This window comes from Miscanthus floridulus, chromosome 9 (genome assembly GCF_019320115.1).
Source record: "Miscanthus floridulus cultivar M001 chromosome 9, ASM1932011v1, whole genome shotgun sequence".
Classification (NCBI taxonomy): Eukaryota; Viridiplantae; Streptophyta; class Magnoliopsida; order Poales; family Poaceae; genus Miscanthus; species Miscanthus floridulus.
The window spans coordinates 60,748,419-60,772,877 of record NC_089588.1 but is presented as its reverse complement, the minus strand read 5'-3'; positions in this window follow the sequence as shown (position 1 = coordinate 60,772,877).

Below are 24,459 nucleotides of genomic sequence, written 5' to 3'. Positions count from 1 at the left end.
TGCAAAGTATTGAAGTTGAGAGTATGAAGTTTATTCATAGTATGCTACTATAAAGTTTTTAATTATTAGTAAAAAGTTTTTTTTAATTCAGCTACTAGCCGATGATCACCAGGGAAAATATAAGAGATGCATGCAAATGGGTAAATGGGCCTACAACACCTGGGTCAGAAGTGTAAAAGCGTGATCTGCTTCCCGACCCGCGCGCTAGTAACTGAAACAGCCAATGTCCATTGGTTTGTGTCTACGTGCGAGCGACCATGTCAACCGCTCCTCGTGGCATGGCAATGCTCTACAGTCTGGAAATGCAAACTCTAATAGGCAATGGTCGCACGGTTGCAACACCATGTGACCATTGTGCCAGCGCCGACGGCGCCGCCTCTGTCAAAGGCGAGTTAGGGTTTGGCCATCTTCCCCTGCTCTAGATCTCTGGCGGCATGTTGGCCTAGCGGTGGGTTGTGGTGGGTAGGCGGTACTGTGAGATGGCGGAGCGCTACCGGCCTTGGTGGTAGAGGCGGCAGTTTGGGGGGGACAGGGGCGGGGGAGTCTCATCAGTGGCCAGTTGATGGAGGTGGCGAGAGGTTGGGGTTGATGTCACACCCAATTTTAAGGATAAAATGGGGTGCAAAATCTTATGTGCGCCCAGAGATCAGTCACACACATAAGCCGACAAATTATAAATAGTATCATCACCAATGTTTATTACATCACGAATAAGACAGAGTTATTACATAAGTATAGCGGAAATAATAAAAAGATCTATCGCGGAAGCTCCAATTCACAGGGACGTCGACTGGTTGACCACAAGTCTAGTAGTCCTCAGGGAAATCATCATTCTCAAGGTCATCTGTTACCCATCCGGGATTTTTATCCAAATAATGAAAATAAACAAGCGTAAGTACATGTCGTACTCAACAAGTGTAGCACGGGGTTCATGAGGCTCAAAAGGCTAGACACAAGTTTAGCAGCGTTCAGCTTTTAGTTGTCACAATTTTAGCTTACGAGTAGCATCAAGTTGTTTCAATTCCCATTGCCAAACACATGATCAAATGTAAACATGAGTAATGAATAGCATAAACAGATATTACATAGTGATCATCTATTCCATAAGGGTTCCAAGGCCGCTCGTGACCGTGAGCACGGCTGATATACCAGTTTTACACTCTGCAGAGGTTGTACACTTTCACTGTGAGTCATGATTCTCATATGCCCAGGTTTATAACTCCCAAAACACTTCCAAGGTGAGCAGGCAGGGGTCACTATGAAGCCTTTCAAAGGTTCGTCTAACAAGTTAGGGCCGCTAGGTTTCTGTGGCCAACGAATGTAGAGCTCCCCTTCCGACAGGCACAATGACGCGCAGCCTATACACTGATGGACAGAGGCCGCACTATATCCAACCCGGAACACACCCCTCTTGCGCCATAAAGGTAACCACTAACAAGCTAAAAAAGGTCCTCATACTGAGCTAAAGCCAGAGCCATGTAGCCCTCACAGCTGTACTGTAAGTCCCGGATGATCACTTACAGATAAGTCCTTAGGGAGAGGAATCTGAAGCATTTAGAAAGTAGCTAAACACTCCAGCCCCCTGTTTCCATGTTGCTAAAAAGTCACATTTTAATGTTTATTGCATATACCATTAGTCAAGTTACAAGATCATGGTTTAATTGAGCGCTAGCAAAGTTACCCAAATGCATAACCCATAGGTGACAAGGTAGTAGTTCAATTCTAGAAAATCCCTATCAAGATGACACATGCAACATGAATTTAATGAATTAAAGTGAATAGGAAACAAGGATGATCCCATGCTATACTTGCCTTGAGCAATGTACTCCTGCTGGTCCTGCTCGTCAAAGTCGTACCCTTGACCTTCCGAGAACTGCTCACCGTCTAAACTCGATAACCACAGCAACATACAAGCATCCAGGAGCAATCATGCAAAGCAAACAAGGCTATAGATTAGAACAGTACACCAACAGCAAAGAATCAAGATGAAAAGTTTGGAAAACGAATCTACGTCTCGCTATGAACACACAAACGCGAAGATCACAAAAATCGGATCTAAAACGGAAAAGTTATGATTTATACAAGATTTCTTATAGACAAATAATAGATTAGATCTAAGCTCGAATTATAAAAGTTGGAAACCTACTTTTCAGTAGCATAAACATGTAGATTACTTAATTACGAACCTAACGCAACTTGAACGGATCAAATCGGAGTTAAAACAGAGAAATTATGGCTAAAACAAGTTGAATGACAAAACTGTAAATAATTGAAAACGTATTTCAGTCCAAACGAACGAAAATACGCTTTCAAAAGAAAGAAACGTAAACTTTGAAACGCGCAAAGGACCGCGGGTTAACACCGAAATAATTATAAGGGTGTAACTGCAAAATCGGCATCGAAAGGGTATCTTTAGATCTGAGCCGTTGGATTAGAAACCGATGGCTGAAAACCGATCTGGCGGAAATAGAAAGAGAGAGAGAGAGCACCGGAACAGTGTCGGCGGTCATGCCCCGACGGTGGCGCCATGACTGGCGTGCTAGAGCTCGCGGTTCCCGGCTTGCAGCGCACTACTCGACGAAAGAAAAATACAGGGGGAGAGAGGAAGGGATGGGGATCTCACCCGAACTGGATTGCGCGAACGGGAAACAGCGACGACGGCTCGGTGCACGGTGGCAGCGGAGGTCGGCGGCGGCGCTCGAGCGAGAAGCGGCTGTGGCTGCTTGGCGAAGAAAAACGGCCGCCAGATGGGATAGGGGATAGAGGAGAGGTGCGGGCGCTATTTATGGGGACGGAATTTCTTGGGCGCGACGTCACCTCGGATCGTAGAAGCTCCGGACTTCGGCACCGGCGCGGAACGGAGTACGGCTCTGCTACGGCGAGAGGAAAGGGGCGGGTCTGACTTGCGGGCCCGGCCAGTCAGCTGCGGAGGAGACGCGCGGGCGTGGCTTGCAGCTGGGCGCGCGACTGGGCCGGGGGAACCAGGCTTCGGCCCAAGCGGTGAAGAGCGCGGGCCGGCTCTGGAGTGGCCGAACGGAGCACTACGGGGAGAGAGGCGCAGGCCGGCGCGGGAAAAAGATGGGCCACGGCAGCAGCAGGCCTTCGGGCCGAAAAGAGGAAGGAGGAGAGATTCTATTTTTTTTCCAAAGCAAATTTTGAAAGCAAGAATTCAAATCGACTTCAAACTTGAGTTCAAATCAAACCATTCCAAAAATTGATATGCAGCAGCATGAATGCACATTCATTGTTGTTAACCTTTATTAAATTTTAATTTGGCATACTCTATTATTCTTCCTAAATTTAAATGCTCACAAAAATGCTTAGTAAATCAATTTTTCTCTAATTTCAATTGTTGTAAAATTTAGGGTGTTACAGTTGACGGGTGGGGGTGGAGGGCGGGAGGTGCAGCGAGGCGGTAAGTCGCTGGTGGCCGTGGGCAGTGGTGAGAGGCGGCAGAGGGCGGGGTCGCGCACTCACATGGGAGCGAGACCCGTTGTGCAATAACTCTTCCTTCCGGAAATATCTCGCAGGTCTGGAAAGCCTCCATGCTCTTCAGTCTTCTCTTTTGAGTCTCCCTCACCCACAAAGCAGCGCCGTGGTTGCTTCCTTCCTCCCTCCCATCTCTCATGGTCACGGTAGCTTCCGCACAACGTCACGCCTTTCCATTATAAATCGCACACCAGTGGTGGAGTCAGAGCTAATAGGAAGAGGGCGGCAAATGAAGGTCTAGATCAGATATTCCTCAAATAAAGGACTACACTGCACTCACTACGAATCAATCTTCAATGGCATATGTATTATTTAGGACTCTTTTTGTTATATTTCTGATTTTCTTTGTTTCTACTATTATCATGATTTATTTCTAGTTCAAGAATTAGATTAATTGGATGAAGGCTAGAGACCTAAGGCAAATTAATTAATTTTGTTCCCCTTTTTTTGTTAAGTTTTTCAGCTGTCTTATTTATCATAACACAAATGTTTATTTAATGGTTGTCTATATCTTTTCCATGCATGCATTTCATTATGTATGATTATTGTTGTCGGCTTAAAGACCCTCCCTATGCCCAAATTGGGGCCCCGGCCCTGCTTGTCGTGGACTCGTGGTAACCTACCCATGACACTGGTATGCATGCCGTCGGGTTCGGGTTCTGCTTTTTGCTCCAAGCTTTCCAGCCGAGATTTCTACGTTTAGTCACCGTCGACTTTGACTCCGGTTGGTCTTACGGATGAATAATTCTGGCCCATGTCTGATGCGTTCCTAGAGGTGTCTATATATCAATAAATTCTGGCGGTCTCCAAGATGTGATACATACGTCGACCACAGTGCTTGTTGCCCTCTACTCCAAAGTCTTCAAAGTCTTCCTGTGTGCATATTCATCGCCACCAAGTGCGTGGTTGGCGGCGCAAACCTGTGTCGCCGGTGTCCTGGACGAGAAAGAAGGCAACTGAGAGCAAATGGAAAATTAATCTTGTCCAACCGTCCTCTACCTTTCTTTAGTCGAAGAGTGACGCATCCAGAGTAGCCTGCGTATTCAAAAATTGAATCGTGTAATGTACGTGAACCACGCACTCTCCGGATCTCTACGTGGACCACCGGTGTCGTAGACGAAGTATGGACCGTGACCAGCGGAGCCTGGGAAGGTGATGTCGTTGTTCCGACGCCGCCCCGGACCATCACCGCCTTAGCCATGGCATCAGCAATGGTGATCCGCGGAGAAATTCGTCTCGGCAGAAGCGGCCCACGCCATGGTTTGCCCGTATCCCGCCGCCGGCCAACGATGACATCACTGACCGTCTGCTGCGCACCTGCAAAACCCGTCACACGACTTACCTCGGGGTTTGGAACTTAGACTTCAGATCATTTAGCAAGGCCAAAACTGCATCCTGGGAGGAGCTCGGCACAATTATTGCATCAACCTCTGTACATCATCACTTACAGTTAGCTGGTATGCACTCTATGCTAACCTCAGAGTTTAATTTTACCCTCTACACAAAAGTCCTCCTTCGTCCATATCCCTCTTGACAAATTTCTGCGATGTCCCTCTCACAAGCAAAGTACCTCTCTATATTTTTTTTTTTGCGAGGAAGTACCTCTCTATATGTATGATCACAATTCACAACTGCCTGGCTGAGCAGGATAGACTGTCGAGTGTCATAGTGCTGGTACGACTTTCTGTGACACTACAGCTAGTTCAAGTGTTCAACTACGCCAGGTTTTGATTTCCTCTCCGCACTTGCACTTTACAAGATAGAATATAGATTTTAATCTGATGAGCAGGGACAATCTGGCTCATATATGTACTGAATAATTTTCTTCCTTTCTCTGCATACAGGACAACCGATTCTACAGCAGGTTTGTTTGATCAGTCTTAATGGCAGCAGGGATGGTCAGTTCTGCAGTGGCCCAGGAGGCTGTTAACCAAGTCTTATCAAGACTCAAGGAGGGTTATCAGGAGAAGTCAGATGCAAAGGAGAACATTGAGAGGATGGAGATGGCACACATTAAGATGGAGGCCGCCCTTGAGACCTCCAACAAGTGGAACGTCACCAGCGTGCCACTGCTGCGTTGGCGGAGCAAGCTCAAGCGCGCCTCACAGGAGTGTGACAACACTCTGCGCAGGTGTAGGCAGCGCTTGCAAGAAGAGGAAGAAGTACAGCAAGCGGTAAGGAGCTCCTCCTTTCCGAAGAGGATTGTTCATACTGCCATGTCATTTGTTTCATTAATCTTTAGTCACAGTAACAATGGTGGGCTGAAAGGATCCACTGTCGCCCGGCGATTCGAACGGTTTGCAGAAGGTGCGAGCGAATTCTTGAGATACGTAGAGCTTGGTAGAACACCACGCAGATACATGTTTTCCGACCCTCTTATATGCCATCTTATCGCTGGCAAAGGAACAAAGTATCGCTATGTTAGCAATGGTCAACATCTCTCAGCTCATTTCTTCTACAACCCCGTAGTCCACTACAAGAGCATGGGATGGAGGTTGGCCTAATATTGTTTTTTTTTTGAACGAAACTGGAGGGGTTTGCACCCCTACAGCATTTATTGATAAAGAACAAGAACAGTACAAATACAAAGCAGCAAAGAGTACAAGGAGAAGCAACAGGAGGGGGCAATTAAGATACAAAAAAGGAAACTAAGAAAAGCAGTATAAGCACTGCAAGCAACCAAGCAAGTTGAGATTTGCAATCCATTGATCGAGGCCTGGGGAGTAGCTTCTTTTCGTCCTTAGGAGCAATAGCTGGAGCTCAACTTTGAAATTCTGCAAAGCTAAGAGAATACTTGGGTTTACTTGCCGAAAAATTAAATCATTTCTTGATCTCCAGATGGTCCATGCCATTAAGATAATAACTTCCATGAAGAAAGGCACTCTTAACTGATCTCTGAAACTTTGTAAGTTCTGAAAGGGGTCAGAATGCTGATTTGTCTGAATGTTAATCAAGCCCCAACACTGGGTGGCAAAAGGACATTCCAGAAAAAGATGTGACAGTGATTCCTCCACAGCAGCATTACAGAGCACACAATTGAAATTTTGCAGAGCCATGTTTTTCCTTCTCAACAGTTCTCTTGTGCTTATCGTGTCTTTCAGCAGAAGCCAAAAGAAGACCTTATGCTTACTTTGGCATGAGCAAGCCCACAGCCATTTGAAGACTGGATGAACAACTTGGTGTCCACTCAAGTGTCTGTAAGTCTTTTTAATTGAGAATTTATTGGAGTTCCAAATGTAAACCCATTTATCGGAATCCCCATTTGTGTTGGTTTCATTCAACAATTACTGGAGCATCAACATTTGGGCGTGTGCCTGCTATGAGAGTGGCAGATGAAAGAGGCTGTGCAGAGGTGTTTGAGCACACCCATCAGCAAACACTATTTGCTTGTTTTTTGCAAAAGAGAACAATTCTGGAAACTTCTGGTTCAGAATCTCATTGCCCCACAGGTCTTCCCAAAGAAAACAAGATGATCCATTTCCAATTTCCACTCTTGCCATTTCTTTGAACTTGTTTAGTAGCTTAACTATATCCCTCCAGCAGAAGGATCCCTTCTTAGAGCTTCCAGGCAACTTCCCTGATCCATAGTACTTTTCCCAAACTAATGACACCCAGGGTATATCTTCCTTGTTGAAAAATTTGTGTAAATGTTTGATCAACAGAGCTTCATTTTGGGTTTTGATGTTGAGAACTCCTAGCCCTCCCTCCTCCTTCTCTCTGCAGACAGTTGGCCAGGCTGCTTTGGGTTTCTGCCTTGCATTGAAATCGGCACCCCTCCATAAACATAATTTCCTGAACTTATCTATCTGGTCAATCATAGTTTGTTGGAGTAAGAATGTGCTCATACAAAATGTTGGCGTTGCAGTGAGGACAGAATTTGTGACCTTAAGCCTTCCTGCCTGATTTAGAAATACTGATGTTGCAGCTAGCCTTCTCTCACATCTAGTAACCAATGGTGAAAAATCAATGGCTCTAGGCTTGGTGAGGCTTAGAGGTAATCCCAAATAGGTGAAAGGTAAGCTTCCAGATTCACAGTTGAAAGTTCTTGCTAAATGTTGTAGCTTCTCTTGGCTTGTGTTAATGGGACCATGATTGATTTGATGTAATTCACCTTTAATCCAGTTGATTCACCAAAGGTATGCAGAAGGGCCCTCAAGGTTACTAACTGCCTGCTGCAGGCCTCCATGATCAAAAGAGTATCATCTGCATATTGAATGATTGGAAAATCATCTGTATACCCTAATGGAATTGGTGGATTAAGGAGGCCTTGGCTTGTTGCCTTGTTAATCACAGATTGTAATAAATCAGCAGCCAGGACAAACAGCAAGGGGGAAAGAGGGTCACCCTATCTAACTCCTCTTCTGCAATGGAAGACTTTGCCTGATACCCCATTGAGAAGGACAAAAGAAGTACCAGAGTTGAGAATAGCATTTACACAACTAATCCATCTCTGACCAAACCCTTTAGCTCTTATTACTTCCAAAATCACATTGTGTTCAATCTTATCAAAAGCTTTCTCAAAGTCTAATTTCAAGATGATCAAATCCTTCTTTGACTCGTGGCAATTATGTATAAACTCTAGAGTCCAGGCCAAACAATCCTGGATGGTTCTAGTTTTGATAAATCCATACTGATTTTGGTGAACTAGCCCCTTAACTAGCTTCTGAAACCTATTAGCCAGCAACTTTGTGATGAGCTAGATAGAGAAACTATTCATCATTTTAACAAAGGAGAAACTAAACATTTTTAAATCACATATAAGAGTGAAATAAATATTTTTGTTGTTTTTATCATATTTAATTTTTTTGGATTATATATTTTTTGAATTTTTCAAATGCTAATAATTAAATAAATGCAGAAATTAAATAATGTGAAAATTAAAATGCGGAAAATAAAAGATTGTACTTACCTCTGTGGGGGTCCTCCCTCATGCTTAGCTTGTTGCCTACGGTCCAGGATTGTACCACATGGACCACCAATAGGCCATCTGCGCATCGTGTTGTTGCTTCAGCATCGCGTTCATTTGCGCCATCTGTTGCTGCTGCTGATGCTATTATGTTGTATCCTGCACGTGAGTGTTAAGCGTGTTTTGGATCTCACCAGTGCAGATTTCTAATCCTCCGAGACGGGTGTTGACGTCTTCCCATCCTGAAACAGACTATCGTGGAAGCACATGTGGAGGTAGCCCCTCGGAGTTGGATGAGTGCATCGCCCATGCTACAGCGTCAGCCTCTGCCCTGCTAGATCATCTAGCCTCGTGTGTCTATGGAGCATGTTCCCAACCGGCGTGGTACATGGGTGTGAACCCCGGTACTTGCCCAGTCGGGAATGACTCCGGGTGGAACGCATGGGGCGTAGCTGGAAAAGGCTACGGCTACACCTACTGTGAGCTGCTTGCTTCGTTTTTGGCTATGCTCCTTGTCATCCTGCCAGACACAGAACTTCTGCGAGCTTCCTCTTGTGGAACAAGAGGGAAGGTTAGCGTAGGGGAATTATACAAACGAAGATCTAGGTTAGGTAACAGGATTTCATTTGTACACCCCTGGAAGAAAAATACAAGTTGTCCAGCTGCATTGTGTTTCAGGTGATGTCCTTGTAACAAGTAATTCTCATCGATAATAAGGTGTGGAGTTGAAATGTATTCTACTTCATGATTTTACATCGCACCAACACCAGTGGCAATACGAGTAACAAGAGATGTACAGCTGCAAGAAAAAAATGTCTTTAACAATTCTAACAAGTGCTTGAATATTTCTTTGACAGGAGCAATTTTAATCTTTTTAATCATGGCATAGAGTATTTTCATTTCATCATTATGAACAACTCAAATATCTTGCCTAGAAAACAAAGTCATTGCGATCCAACAATGCATGAGCCTAAGGGTAAGATGTTGGATGTCCATGTTGCGAGGTTGAAATTTTCCAACTACAACTTGACCCGAAATTTCATTCCAAAATTTATGGCGATTAAAACCTCTAACAGCGTGATCTATGTCAATTAAGCATCTTCATTGGAAACCTATGTGTTGAGCAAGATCTTTCCAATGTAGAAAAATTTTACTTCAAACAAGCGAAATGTAATTCTATTGTCAACTTCTTTTAGTGAGCATAAAAATTGAATGGTTAACAAACGAGAACCTTGTTCCCAAACGGGATCAACTTCCTCTCAACCAATGGCTTTCCAAATGTAGATGAATTCAACATCTATACCTAAGGCTTGGCGAAGCGTGGGGTCGTACAACGGTGTGTAGTCGAACTCGCGGTTCTTGATGAGGTTGTAGGCTTCCATCTCCCAGCTTCTTTCCAAGTCGAGGTGGGTTGCGTCGTCATCCTCCATCGATTGTCCTTGCTCTTGTTCTTGTTCTTCTTCTTGCTCTTTCGTTGGCACGATCTCTTGATCTTCATGCATTGGGCTTCCTTCGTGCTCGGTGTAGTGCGTGCTTGAGCTTCCATGGGAGTGCTTCGAGCTTGATCCCGCGATCTTCTTGACGGCGCTGGCAATGGCCTTTCCGAACCTACCCATGGCAAAAAACAACACAAGCGAAAACATGGCCGTGGGTTATGGTTAGCACAAAATATAAAATGAGAACCCAAAGACTAGCTTGAGCTTGGAATTTTTGCAGAGTTTTCCTGCACTAGAACTTGTTGGAAAATGCTTGAAGGAAACTTGGGAGCAAGGGAGTGAGTCTGAGAGTGAAAATGAGAGAGTGTGAGAGGGGTGAGGAGCTCTCCCGGACACCTCAGGTATTTATAGAGCGAAAATCTGAGAGGAGGGGGAGAGGCAACGGCCAGGCGCCTGCTATCCAAAGGACAGGGCCAATGGCTACCTGTAGGGGCTGGCCGCCCCATGGGGTCGCCCGCCCCATGGTTGGCCCGCTTGGCCTACCCTTCGGCAGGGAGTGGCCAACGGCCATTTCAAATTCGTAGCCATTGTGTTTTCGTCCTGTCTCCCAACAGCTTGCTCGTTTTTTATTTTCCAGCAAACTTTTATTGAATTTTTAATTTTTATAATTATTGCAAAAATGATAAGTAGTAATAACAAATTATTCTTATTTAGGAAATGATTTTTGTTGGATTTTTTGAAGATTTTTATTTTTACATAAAAATTAAAAAAAATAAATTTTAGGAATATTATTTTGAATATTTTTAATTTTAAAGATAAATACCGATTTACATTCAGCAAGGGTTCGACATTTTTGATCCGTCGGACAATAGCTTCCTCCTTCATTGATCTGTAGCTGCATTAACATTTTCGCAGGAATTCTTAGGTTGCCCCGAGGTTTTCTCTGAATGATCAACAGGGATAGCGACAGCTATTTGTGAAATTTGAGTTTCTATCATTTTGTTAAAACACAATTGATTCTTCACTGCGGAGGATACACTTTCTATTTGAGAGTTGATGTTTTCTAACATTTTATCATTATACATCAACTTTTTAGTGATATTTTCATTAATTTTGACTTGGCCTAAAACCAACTCTTTAAAAGAAGGTTGATTCGAATTGTAATTGGAATTGTAGTTCAAATTTCTTTGCGGGCGGGATTGGTTATTCCACCTGTTATTACCTAGTTGGCGAAACCAGTTGTTGATGAAGGTAGCTTCTTCACAGGTTTCGGGGCAATCATTCCCTAAATGGCCAACATTCCCACAGACCTCACACGTCATGTGTGAGTCCATGGCCTGGACGATGCCCATCATGGCATCCTTATCATGGGCCCATTTCTCCAGTCTTTTCATCAATAAATCTATTTTTGTGGAAAGCATATCCGTCTCCTTCACGGTATGCATTCCTTTTTGTGTTTTTCTTTTCTTCCCCAAACTTTGATTCGACACCATTTTATTGATGAGAGCCATGGCTCCATCAATAGTGAGGGAAAGGAAGGTGCCTCCAGCAGCAGCGTCGAGGTGGCCCCAAGACATTGGTATCAACCCATCATAAAAATTTTGGAGCACTAACTAGCTTTCAATCCCATGGTGCGAGCATGCTTGGATGTAGTCTTGCAACCTCTCCCATGCCTCGGGAATGGTTTTCCATGGAGCTTTGCTGAAAGTTCAAAATTTGTCCTCTTAGAGCATTGGTTTTGCCCCATGTTAAAGAACTTGGCGATGAACGCCGTGGAACATTTGTCCCATGTTTTGACAGCTTCCTTTTCCTTGTAGAACAACTGCTTCGCCCGCCCCGAGAGGGAGAAGGGAAACAAGTGGAGCCTGATGCTCTCAGGTGCAACATCCTTGATAATGATGGTATCGCACAACTCGAAGAAGTGTTGGAGATGAGCATTCACGTCCTCACTTGGCAAACCATGGAATTGGTTTGCCTGCACCATCATGATGAGGCCAGTATGGAGCTCGAAGTTCCCATCCCCAATGTTAACTGTGGGCCCAACGGGCACGTTGGCAACAATGGGGGTGGAGTAGTCATGGAGGGTCTTGGCCATGATTGGAGTAGCGGATGGTGCAGGGTTGACTGGTTCGACTGCCGGTGGAGTAGCAGCAGAAGAAGAAGCATGGGATCATTTCTTCCTTAGGACTACCTCTGGATTTTGATGTAGTTGTTTGGCAGATCATAATTGGTCATACACTATCCTGTTTTCATCCACAATAGGAGAAAACAAGCAAAGTTAACCTGCATAAACAATGGCTATCTTACATGCATATTATCATGAACATGTCCTACTAGATTCTTTAAACAATATGCCTTCCCCGGCAACGGCGCCAGAAATTCTTGTTGACACTTCTTAGCGTAGCTACTAGGTTTGTATCCCCAGCAACTACGCTAGAAGTGCTTGTTGGTATTTCTTAGCGTCATCACTAATAATTAGCAATGCCACTAAGTAATAGCCTTGATAGTTCCTTAACAATTTTTTATATTTATCCGCAAGCGCACGGAGCTATCATTGTTGCATTTCAGCCAGAAGTATTTAGGGTATCGTTATTTATATTTTTTCCAAAGGAAGGCATTTGATTAAGAGTCTAGTATGGATATGAACTTGAATAATAATGCTTGCAAGTGCACCAATGTTTATAACAGGGGTAAGAACGGTGATTTCAAGATAGTGGACACACACTAGGCATTCTTCAAAGGACAAAATAGAAAAGAAAGAATAAAAGAATAATCCTAAGGTCGAGCAGGCATTGGTCTAGTATAGTCATAAAAAGATTAGTTAATAATCATACAAGTTACATAATTAGTATTAGGGCTAAGTGTGAAGCAGGTTGGGAGGCCACCAAGTACTGGACTGCCAGCAACCTCATGTGATAATTTAGACTCCTACACCCAAGTCGAACATGGGGGATTACAAGGGACAGACAGGGTTGTCACCACCTGTGGCCTACCCCTCAACCGTGGAAAGGGACAATGCATTCACCTGTCTCTCCATACCCAAGCACCACGCTTGTGTATACAGAAACTACCCAAATCCCCTCCGGTCACCGACCCTACGGATCGATAGGTAAAGGACTTGTGCGCACCTGACAACACAATGAACCACCACCTCAACTTAGTTCTAGTTCCGATTATATAAGTTATATGAGTAGTTAAGCATAAAGTTAAGTGTGCTACTTTATGACACACAAACTATAGACTTGTTCATATATCAAGAACATAACACAATAACTATACTCTAGTTCATAAGTATGACTATAAATGTAAGATGAGAGCATGACTTTGGAAGAACTTATATCTCTATTCATACCCAAAGGTCTCTTCTTCCAAGGAGCCAAACTCTCCATGGTAGCTTTGCCTTGCTCTAAAGCTACTACTAAAAAGGAAAAGCTACAAGACAGAGTGAGGTGTGTGAGGTGATGCTCAAGTTGAGTGTGTGTTGTAGAGGGAGGGGTACCCCTCTATTTATACACAGAGCTAGGCAGTGCTAGATGCTATTCCTAGCATGAGGACCAGCTCCCACCGCCATAGCATGGAGTCATGCCACCGCCAGTTGAAGGGGTGGCTATTCCTGGCTCGAGGACCGGCTCCTAGAAGTCCTAGCGAAGGGGGGACGCTGGGGGCTCATTGCCCGCTGGCACATCCCCATGAAGTGGACGAAGCTTGCCGTAGCAGTTGGTGATGTGGGCTAGGCTCCCAAAGTTGAGGACTTGGCTCGGAGTGAAGGCACCGACCATGACGGAGAACTCGCCGGGGAAGCGGACACCGCATTCTGGGGCGGTGCCGCTTGTTCTGGCAACGAGGCGGGTGGCTCCAGCCACCGTAAAGCCTAAATCACACTTGACACTGCCCCCTTCCTGGCGCACCAGCTGTCATGGGGTCAAAATCGCGACAAGCATTGTTGTTTGAGTTGGTGTTAGAGTACGTGTCTTTGGTGTCTCGGGTGGACTCAAGAACACAAGAATCACAGAGATGATGCAACGGTTTATCCTGGTTCAGGCCAATTGGGGAAGCTTTGTCACAGGAAAGCTTTGTCTTCTTGTGTCATGCCCCACGCGTGACCTTGTCGAGAAAGTGGCTGGCAATGCATGCCCAAGGGGCAGCACCGGGGAGCCCTTGAGCCTCGGTAGCTCGGGGCATGTCTTCTTGCGCCCGGGCCTTGCCTGGCATCGTTGGCGTGCCAGGTGCCAAGGGCTGGGCTGAAGTGTTATAATAGATTGGGAGCCTTAGGGCTCAGGCAAGCCCCCGAGCCCCAAGCAGAGGTTGTGGAGGAGTCAGGTTTGGCCGGGTTTCTTCTTAGAGGGTGCGCGCGTGCATACTCGATGGATTTAGCCCCTGAGCCCTTGGGCGATCCCAGAGGGGTCGGTCAAGGGGTCTTCATCATTCAGGAACCGTTGGACTCGAGGTTTAATATACCCACATGTTAGGATCTCGTCAGTCAGGTTGCTCCGTCTGGGGAGCCGGCGTAGCCCCTGAGGCGGTCGTGGGGCCTCCTTGTTAGCGGGCGCGGTGGCTTCTGAGCGCGTCCCATCCGCTAACGCTCTGAGCAGGCGATTGATGGCACCTAGGGTGCTGCGGCCAGCGGAAGAGTTTTGGCGTGCACTCCCGCACCATGCCATCTCATCAGGGAGATCGGACGTCAGGCCACATGGAGTAGATCTGGCGGAGGAGAAATCGAGGTGCTTGGTGTGCGTGGATCCAGGCCGTTGATGGCGGGCGGTGGGCCCAAAGGGAGTCGGATCCCCTAAAGTCACATGAGGAGGCATGCGTGGAGTGGCCGGTGCGCTCAGGTCAGCTTCGGAGGTCAGGCAGATCGGGAGGCGGCGGTTCATCTCCGCCCTAGGTCCGGCAACTGCCGTCACGTCGTACGATCGCGCGTGGGATCGTGGGAGCATGGCAACCGCCGCACATGGAGTACTAAAGCGAAGTTAGGGAGGTGGGGAAGGGAGTTACCTTCCATTACCAGCGAAGCCCTTCCCATTCCGAGAGCCTCCGCTTAGCCTCTCTCTCGCACGTTCGCTTGTCGCCACTGCCTTTCCCTTCGTCCCCATTATAACACCCTAAATTTTGCTTTTCAAAAAGTAGAGTTTAAATTGATTTGATTCAATTAGTCGCTTTACTTTATTAGGAAAATAATAATGATTTATAAAAAATCCTAAAATGAAATATAAGGTAGAAACCATGTAATGTTGCATTCATGCTGCTGCTTATTTATCTTGCTTGCTCTATGTGTGTTTAGGGCCTTTATAAATCAAGTTTGTGTAGATCCAATTCAAAATGATAATTTGAATAAAAGAAAATTCTTTTCCTTTTCCTTTTTCTTGGCTTCTAGGCTTTTGGCCCACAGCAGCACAGCCAACCTAGCAGCAGGCTAGCGTGGCCCGCTTCCTCCCCCGCCCGCGCGCGCTATCGTGGGCCAGCCAGCCCACTAGCGCGACCTAGCAGCAACTGCCCTCCCCCTGTGGCTAACCGCTCGGCCCGCTTGCCAGCCGTCGTAGCGCAGAGCGCCCTCTCCCGCGATCAGCCACTGACCAACGAGGCCCGCTTGCTCGTGGGGCCCATGCTATAGTGTCGTCTCCCCCGTGGAGACAGACTTGAAGCCAAGTCCACTGCCGCCTTGCGCTACCCGCACGTGAACCGATGTTCACTGCCCACGCCCTACAAAGCGGATGCGCTAGCCGCCTCCGCCGCCTTTCGCAACCCTAGCAGCTCTTGATCCCACTCACCCTAACCCTAGATCAAGCTCGAGTCGCCGAGATTGCCGCCGCCGTCGTTCTACACGCCTCGTCGTCGTTCATCACCAGTGAGCCACCCTACGAGCTTCGCGTGGAAGAGAGGAACGCGTCGGTGCACTTTGCGCGCTCCCTCTCCCTCTCTTTTGGCCATGCCGCCTCGCCGTAGTTGCGCTGCCATTGCTGAGCTGTGCCGCCGTGTGAGCCGCCACCTCCGGACACTTCCCGCCACGGCCAAGACGTGCACCGCATTCGCCGTGCCGCGCGCTGGGCGCCCATGCCCTCGCCTCGCTTCGCTGTGCCCCGCAGCGCTACCGCCCCATGCTCGCCGCCGCCGGCAATGGTGCCTGCTTTTAAAATTTAGTTTTTAATTAATTTAAATACGAAGCTAGTTCACTTTAATTACAGAAGTGCCATCAGTAGCTTAATTAGGCCATAGCTTTTAGGTTTTAACTCCGATTTAGGTGGTTCTTGTTCCTACAATTTCATCTCGATGCGTAGATTAATTATGTGACCTTGCTTACCACTATTGTTTGTGTTGGTGTACTATTTCTAATTATTACCTATTTGCTTGCATGTATTGCTCTCTTGTGTGACGATTGATGTGTATAGAGAACGAGACGTTCGTGAAGGAAGAGGAGCAGGACCCCGTGGAGTGTGAGCAGCCGGAGTTTGGACAAGGCAAGTGTAGACACCATTTGATCATTTTTGCTCGTATACACTAAATACATTTACTTTCATTGCATGTGTTTAAATACTGCAAAACCTAAGGACCTGACTAGCCCTATCTTATATTCCTTGTGTTACCTGGGGGTCTACATTTGGGTAGTGTAGTTATGCTTAGCTGCTCCACCCACACTATTACATGTTAATGAAAGTATTGATGCCCAATGATCACCTTAATAATGATTAATGATTAATGTTGATTGATGGTTACTACGGTGATGGAGATGTTGTGATGCTTTCTAGCATCGTGGTTAAGGTGATGAAAGGGGGAACGGGTACTAGAGCTTGGCCTAGTTTTCGGGGGTACCCGTGTCCGCCCTCCCTAAGGACCTGTTCATGGAGCGGCCACCGAGGACATACAGTACAACTTCAAGCCATATGGCTTCAGCTTGACATAGTATCAGGACCTCTACTAGTAGGGTGTGGCTTACTAGGTAGGCGTAAGAAAGTAACCTAGGTAATGGATATTAAGTTGCGGTTGTCCTAGTTCCATGGCTATGGGGACAGCTACCGGCACCTAGGCCAAACCTTACGGGTTGCACTCTATTAGCTGGAACCTATGAAAAATCTCATAGTGAAACCCTGCCTGCTCACCTCGGTAGTGTTTTGGGGAGTCATGACCCCAGGCAAATGGGAATCATGACTTGAAGTGAAAATGTACACCACTGCAGAGTTAAAACTGATATATCAACCATGCTCACGATCACGAGCGGCCCACACTCTCACATGATTAGAACTTGACTCACTTGGACAGTGGAGGCGGTTTATGGATTGAGGTGGCTACCTCCTGTTTTGGCGGGATGGCTATCCCGTGTTTTTATTGGGGTTGCTTCCTCAGGTTTCTATTTGAGGTTGCTACCTCGGTGATATTAATTAATTATAATGATGATGATTAATAATATTGTTAATTCTACTCCTTTTAATTAAGGGTTGGGATATTCTACTCATAGTAGTAAAAGGTTGTTCTAATAAAAGTTACCAACTAAAAATGCTTACCTGCAGTCAAACCGGGTTAGCCATCCTTTTGTATAAGCCTTGCATGTCATTACTTTTTGTCTATACTTGTTGAGTTCGACATGGACTTACCCTTGCTATAATCACAAATAAAGTGTGCTCGGACGATCAAGATTTGGACGCAGACTTCCTAGAAGATTTACCTCATTGTTAGGCTCGTGTGTCTCCTGCCATCGACCTTCCTGTGGCGAGGTGGATCCACTATGTCGACATCGTCATTTATTTGTTTCATTTGAACGATATTATTTAAGTTTCCGCTGGAACTTTGATGAAAGACTTGTAATAATGATACTCTTGTACTTGTTTATGCTTTAATGTACGAACACTTTGCTTTGTACCATTGATGATGTCATTGCATGTGTGTAATTTGAGATCCTGGCACACATGTGACACGCACCTAGTTTGCTCTCTGAAATCTAGGTGTGACATCCATGGTGGAATGGGGGCCTTCAGAGGTCACCAAGGCGGAGATCAGGAAGATGGAGGAGGACGGGCTGGTGCTAGAGGGGGTCCTAGTGGTCGGCTAGCGTTCTCCCACCATTGGGGAGTTAGCGTCGGTGCCCAGGGATCAGGAGGTCGTCTCCTTCACCGACTTCCACCGCCTAGGGCTCGGCGTCCCCTTACACCGCTTCGCGCGCGGCCTCATATACTTCTGTGGCCTCTGTCTCCATGACCTAACGCCATAGGGGATCCTCCACATCGCAACATTCATCATGCTATGTGAGGCCTTCCTAGGGATTGAGCCCCACTTCGTGCTATGGAGGTGTTTATTCCGGGTGGTCCTGTCATTCCCCGGCGGTGCCTTTTCGACGATGGGGGGTGCCCGGATCCAGGTGTGATCGCATGCTACTGTCCGGTACCTCGCCCTCGCTTGTTCACCGGGCTTCAATGCTAAAATGCGTAGGAGGAGTTGGTTCTACCTCCCCAAAATAGTTCCAGTGCGCTCCCATCCTTCTCGGAGGTGAGGCCGGCCGACGCTGCCCCAGCTTTGTGGTGGTTGTTCCTACTCTCATGGGAGCCATTGAGGCTCTGAAGGCGCAGGGGCTGACCGGGCTAGTGGTGGTGTGCATGTTCATCCATCACCGCATCCGTTGTGGCAGCACCAGGGGATTACTGATCTGATGATGGAGTTTCCTTATCCCATCTTGGAGGAGCTGCTCAGGGTGCCGATGATTGGGGCTATTGGCTTGGACTTCCTGGGGCTAGGTGTCGGCCCTACCCCTTTTAGCATCGAGCACCCTGCTCCTATTGGCCATCCATTCACCGGGATGATCTCAGAGCCCCCCTTTCCTCCCTCTATGGTGGAGTGGGCGTGGATGGCTGCGCTCTCGATAGGGACGGTGGATGTGCTAGCGTTGGCGTTTGGCCCACCTCTAGCGGTGGCTTTGGCTCTAGGGGCACACATGGTGGTGGTTTGCGGAGGGTCGCGGAGGTGCTAGAGGAGCCCTGCCCGGCGCAGGCGGAGTCCGCCTCGCTTGTCATCTCCCTGACGGGATAGGTAAGGATCACGTTTACTTCTCACTGCTTTCATTGCCGTTCCTGACACCTGTGTTGACGTCATGTGCAGAGGATTCCCTGGGAGGATGGTCATCGAGGTTGGTTCTTCGAGCGCCGGTGAGCCTCCCCGACGCCGAGCTCGCTTACTACCACCCTCTCCATCAACGGCCGGATCAGATCGGTGCGCCCCTCCGTTAGGGGCATCCCCTCGTGGCGCCCCACTCATACCATCTGCAGCGGCAAGGATGCCATCGGGGCCACGAAGAATGCCCAGAGGTAGGCCAAAGAGGAGCGTCTGGCGGTGGCAACGGCGGAGGACGTGTGTGATGCGGAGCACGCAGAGATGGCCTATCTAAGGGGGGAGCTGGAAGGTACAAGCAGTTCCCTTTCTCCGCCTTTGCTCATGGATGGTGAACACCAGGCCATGTTCCCACGTTGTTTTGACATCTCAAACCTTTGTTGGTGTAGAGTCAAGGGAGAAAGCTCGTCGTGTGGGGAGCAGCTCCAAAGGCTTCAAGAGGAGGCGGGCAGGTTGTAGGCCCACCTCGATGCTCATGGCACGGAGTCAAGGGAGCTCTGAGTTGTGGACCTAGGTGCTTGCCACGCTCTCTTCCCTAGGGAGGTACGCAACAACGCGGCGGAGGTGAATGTGTGGCTTCGTGCTGTGCTGGAGCGCTTCCATGAAGCTGTGGAGGACGGTATCCGATAGGGGGCGGCCTCGGCGCTGGCCATGGTCCACTTCCAGTTCCCTAGCTCGGTGAATGTCGACTAGGTGGTGGGAGGCTTTCCCATAGGTGTTGACCCCATTGACTTGGCGTTCCTGATGCTCCACCTGGAGGATGCCACCGACGCTGTCCTAGCGATTGCGCCCCTAGATGAGATCGTCCACGGCCCCTCGCCGGATTGTTGAAGAGCGGCGGCCATGCTGGATGCTTCCCTTGTCCCTATGAGAGAAGAGAGATCAGCCAGTATGTGTCCTATGGTTGGGTTGCGGGGCGTTGTCCCTAGAAAAATTTAATGTTTTTTGTTGTAAAGATTTAGTTCATGTGTTTGCTGTTTCTTTACCGCCCCTGTTTTTTCTGCTTCTCGGGCACACCCGGCCTTCCTTTTGATCGGTATTTGGGATCCGCTTTCCCTCGCAATCCTTGGCTATGTCATAGGCGGCCTAGGGTCATGCCCTCTTAGTGGCGCATAGGCGTCAGCACTAGGTTGGGGAGTCTGGGGGTGCAAATAGACCAGGATTGGAAGGTCAGGTAGGCGTCGGCCGGCGAGGCATACCTCGCGGTGATCCACGCTTACCGAAAGGAGGGGGATTCATGGCAATCAAAAAGCGGACCCAATATTCAACTTGGAAATGCAAGGTATTAGAATGGAAACCAGATAGGGAAAGTCACATAGCTTTGTGTTTGCTTCCTAGGCGCCTTTGTCGAGGTGAAGTACGGGCATGACGTAGCCTGGCTTGCGCTTTGGGCCCATGGGCGATGTGTTTGGCCATGGTCCTCCTTCGCAGGAAGGGCTAGAGCCTTCCTTAATCGGGTCTGTCCCTTCTGGGGGTCCAAACACCAGGATGGAGGCGTCCGCTGTGCCACCGCAACCGCTAGGTGACACCGGGCGCATCTGTGGGGCTTAATGAATCAGCCACCGCCACCGTATTGACCTCCTTTTTCTACCATCAAGAAGTGCCCGAGGCTCCCGATGAGGCTTTGTCGTTGTTGCCAGGGGCCACGCGGCTTGCTGCCATGCGAGCCCCTGCCCTTAGGGCCCAAGCTCTGCCTCGATGGCCTCCAGGTCCACCTGCTGAGCCCGCGAGTAGGCCACCTTCTTCTTGTAGGTAGCTCATGGGGCTGCAAGGACCCTAGTCTGACGGCGTGAGCTCTAGGGCCCTCCCGATAGGACATTCACCATTGGTGCAGTAGCACATACGTAGTGGGGCATAGCAGTCAATATCATCGGAGTCGTACTTAGGGCCATTCTCCAAGAGGATATCAAGGAAGGTGCGTAGCAAGGGGACGTTAGCCCCCATGGCGCTAGAGAGGATGGCGCTTCATGGTGCCTCACGGCGGACGAGGTGCTCTAGCTCTAGCTAGAAGGATGCCACTACATTCTAGCTCCCAAAAGGCAGGTCAAAGAGGTGTACCAGAAGCGGTTAGATGGCGGGAGCACCTCACTAGTGGTGATCTGGTGCTGGACGTTGGCCAGCATGTAGAACATCTGGCGATGGTCTGACACTATGGGGTGTGTACCCAAACCATGTCGGATCTGCTAGGCCAGGACCTTGAGATCTGCTCCTAGGAGGCCCGGTAGAGGCGGCGGCACCGGGGGCTCGTTGCCCATCGACACAGCCCTGTTGAGCGGATGAAGCTCCCCATAGTAGTCGGCGACGTAGGCCAGGCTCCCAAAGTTGAGGACCTGGCCCGAAGTGAAGGCGCCGGATGTGATGAAGAACTCATAAGGGAAGCAGACACCACCGTCTAGGGCAGTGCCACTTGCTCTGGTGCTGAGGCGGGTGGCTTTGGCCACCGTAGAGCCTGAATCGCACTTGACGCTGCCCCTACTTGGCACGCCAGCTGTCGCAGGGTCAGAACCACAGCAAGCATTGTTGTTCAAGTCGGTGTCAGAGTATGTGTCTCCAGTGGCTCAGGTCAGAACCATGACAAGCATTGTTGTTCACATAGAGGTCGCAATGGTTTATCCTAGTTTAGGCTGATCGGTGCCCTACGCCTAGTAGCTGATGATCCTTATACTCAAGAGCAACCAAAATCAAGGGGTTACGACAGAGTGTACAGGAGGAAGAGAGATTTGGTAGGGGTTAGGTCGGTGCTAATTGAGAGGTTGCCTCGCCGCTGGTGGAGCCTTTCCCTCATTGGAGAGGAGGAAGACGACGCGTGTGTTGGAGGAGCTCTCAGTGCCCTTCTCTAGGTTGCTATGCTCTTGGTGCTGAGCAGGAGCAGATCGATGAGGAGTGGAATGATCTATCTGGGATCATCCTCCCCCTATATGATCTGACCTTACCCCTTATATATCGAGATAGGTTGGGTACATTGTGGTTTGGGGGTTGAGCCTAAGGTCTACATGCACCAGAGTCCAGGAGGGTCTTGCAGCGGTGCTCTATGGACCATGGTGATGTCGTGGAGCTAAAGAAGCCTTAGGCATCATCCGGCTGTCCTGTTCTGACACACTGAGTGTCAGACTATGTCGGCTTGGACCGGCCTCCCCTAGGCGCACCTTCTGGAGTATTCTTGGTGGTGATAGAGGTCGGCTCAAGAGGCTAACACGCGGACCTAGAAGCCCTCGAGCCCCTAGAGGCCAAGGAGAGCTTGTCTGCTTGTGTCACGCCCCGTGCATGACCCTGTCGAGGGAGCAGCCGGCAAGGCCACGCCTAAAGTGTTGCATCGAGGAGCCCCCAAGCCTCAATGTCTCGGGGCATGTCTTCTTGTGCCTGGACCTTGGTTGGCGTCGTAGGCCAGGCAGGAGCCAAAGATCGGGCTCAGGTTCCCTGGCAATCAGGAGCCTAAGGCTCGGGGGCCCCGAGCCCTAAGTAGAGGCCTTGGCATGCTCAGGCTCGGGCAAGTTCCTTAGTCTAAGGGTGTGCATGAGCGTACCTGATGGATATAGCCCCCGAGCCCCTAGGCGATCCTAGAGGGATCAGTCAGGCGATCTCTTCATTCGGGAACCATAGATCCAAGGCTTAATATACCTTTATGTTAGGATCTCGTCTCCGCGCAACCACGCGTTGATGCACTGACACAAGTGCTACTGCCGTCTACCCCACCCTACTCTGTCGCGTCCATACATCGGCGTCCACATGGACGGTGTCATCCTCGCCACGTAGACCATCGACTAAACTATGTTCTAGTAAGATAAGTTTTGTTCTTAATAAAAAATGTATCAACGATTTGGTGGTGAAAATCTTTATCTTTATTTTTAGAAAAGGGTGAAGTTCAAAGGTCTTTAATTATTATTTTTATGATTTCTTTTTTAATATATATTGGAATCCAAGAAAAGAAACAAGAACTCCATCCGCGGATGCACCGGAAGGATAAGAAAAAAGGAAAAAATTGTGCCATATGGACTAACGGTGGCCGGGGCTGCTGGCGGAGCAGCTGGCGAGTGGGCGGGTGGCCCAAATAGCATGTAGGTGAGCCGGTGCATGGGATCGGGCCCTGGTGGATCAATGGCTCTGGCAAGCGGATCGGTGATAGCATGGCACCATGTGAGGAACTCAGCGGCAGGTGGAAGGCTCGACAAGGTGCTCAATGGCCAACTGGTAGATGGCCGGCGATAGAGTCAACGGTGGCTGGGGTTTGCGGAAGCGTAGTGGCAGGAGTGAACCGTCTGTGACTATGATACCATGAAAGCATAATGGAATTGGGGAAATGCGTAATTTGTTACTCAGTGACCAATGGCATGTATATAGGCACGGTGAGGAGCAGGAACGGCAGGCCCACGGGCTATGGCATGTTTACAATCGAACAAAGGTGACTACAGGCGTTGTTGGTGAGCACAGGGTAGAAACCTTGAATGAAGAGCTATTCTTCAATGCCATAATAAGGGCATGCGCTGATGTACTCTTGGAGACATTCCCGTGCTTCACGGGTCGACTTGTCCACTTGTCGTTAGAACTAGAAATCTTTATCAATCTCGATATTGGTTGATTCTGTGCATAAAATGGTCAAGTGTCGACATTTCCTCTGTACTGGGTTTGGAAGAAAAAAATGTTGCCTTCGAACAGGCCTGGACGAGCATTGCAATCATTGTCCTGGCAGCCTACATGGACCAGGCGCCTTTGACTCCGAGTGGAAGTCACGCGGTGGGTTGGAGTGGGCCTCCACAAGGCCTTCCTTAGGGAGTGTTTAGTTGGGTGAAAGTTGGAATTTGGGCTACTGTAGCACTTTCGTTTTTATTTGGTAAATAGTGTTCAATCATGGACTAATTAGGCTCAAAACGTTCGTCTCGTAATTTCCAATCAAACTGTGCAATTAGTTTTTTTCGTCTACATTTAATGCTCCATGCACGTATCGCAAGATTCGATGTGATGGGTACTGTAGCACTTTTTTGGATTTTGAGGTACCATCTAAACACGCGCTTAGACTCAGACACTGACACGATCTAGACTGTCCAATCCGACACCCAGTCACACTTTGCAACGATCAGGGCGCCTCGCCTCCGCCTACATAAATCGAGACCCTCCCCGCAAAAAACATAAATTGAGACCCGTCGGCCGTCGCCGCATCCTGCACCTAGGGTTCCACCATCGAAAAATCTCTTGGCGAGATCCAGCGAAGAGGATACGATGGAGCGGTGTGGCACCCAGGATGTGGAGGCATCTGGTGAGGACAGTCCGATGGAGCGGTGCCCCACCAAGAGCCTGAAGGCGACGGCCACAGGCGATGCCACTAGCGATCCATAGGTCCTATTCGCCGGTGATGATGACACTGATAGTGAAGACCAAGGGGATGTGATCATGTCCTTGGAGTACATCAAGACCTACAAGATGCTGCTGCCGTTCGAGGTGCAATTGTTGAGATCGAAAAGATCATCTAGGGTTAGGTCTAGCGGGTTCTCTTTACTGTGAATGTGATATCGAGAGTAGAGAGACAGAGAGGAATAGAAGAAG